The following is a 1,258-nucleotide window of genomic DNA, read 5'->3' on the forward strand; positions in this document are numbered from 1 at the left end:
ATGGACAGTGGAGGCTTTCCTCAGGCTTTCTACAGTCTTTCTAGATTGCAAGCTAGCCATTAGCATGCCAAGTATCATCATACCTCGGTATCTCTGCTTATCAAGCTGAATTTTCTTTCATATATTTTAGATATGCTAAACAAAAAAATCTGCGAATACTGATCCACAAATATTTATATCCACTGTATTTTTGTACTGATTTTAATTTTTTTTATGTTTTATGATCCTTATCATAAACCAGAGAGTTCATATAATCTATGTGGGAAAATCTTATCATTTAGCCATTTGTCCAGTCGTACATCAGTCCTTCAAGACTCTCCACAACACATAAGTAAAAAATAAAATGGAACATTTCTGCTTTTCTTAGACTTCCTCAATATTCTCATCTTGTTTGTTTGGCATGCTAAAGAGGTAGTGTAATTATTTTAATCAGTTGGGCCTATACTTTACTCAACTAGAGACAGAAGTTTTGACCATTTATTTTTGCAAAATACCTCAAGTTCAGTCAGACTGGATGAATGTCTCAATTGATGGGTCCATTTTAACATAGTAATAAGTCCTCATTTAAACCCTTTGCTCCTTTTATCTGTGATTATTTCCTCTTAGTTACTTTTTTTAATAAATTGTGCTCAGTAAGAAATATTTACCATATTTTCTGGACTATAAGCCGCTTCTTTTTTCCTGAGCTTTGGACCATGCGGTTTATACGTGGATTTTTCTTCAACCACCAGGGGGCTCTTTAGCCAGAGGTGGTTGTCACCTGTCCCATAGAATACAGACTCGTCCCATATTATACAAATGTCCAAATTACGCACCAGTACTTTATATAGTAGTCTGCCCCAGTCATTGTTTTACTCACAGTGTTGTGCCCAACTGCCTTCTGGGTAACACACACAAACCGGTACGCTACCGCACAGCCGTGGACTCAAAGTGGACATCCTGGACATGTCCGCGCAAGGATAGATTTTTATGACCGCATATGTTGTTGATCAGTTAAACAGCATTAACTTGCCAATTTTTTCTTTGTCAAGTAATAAATGTGATGTTCAATTCACTTATTTAACTAAAATTTTGGGTGTACTGAGTTTTTTTAAAAACATTTTGGGGGTGCGGCTTATAGTCCGGAAAATACGGTAAGTTTCGTTATGACAATAAATTCAGACAAGTTTCAAGAGGTATGTTTTATTTTGAATAAAACAAATTTACATTTCTATCATCTGAACAAATTCATAATGCTTTCAACTTCATTTGTGAACTA

This window comes from Poecilia formosa, unplaced genomic scaffold, assembly GCF_000485575.1.
Source record: "Poecilia formosa unplaced genomic scaffold, Poecilia_formosa-5.1.2 Scaffold308, whole genome shotgun sequence".
Classification (NCBI taxonomy): Eukaryota; Metazoa; Chordata; class Actinopteri; order Cyprinodontiformes; family Poeciliidae; genus Poecilia; species Poecilia formosa.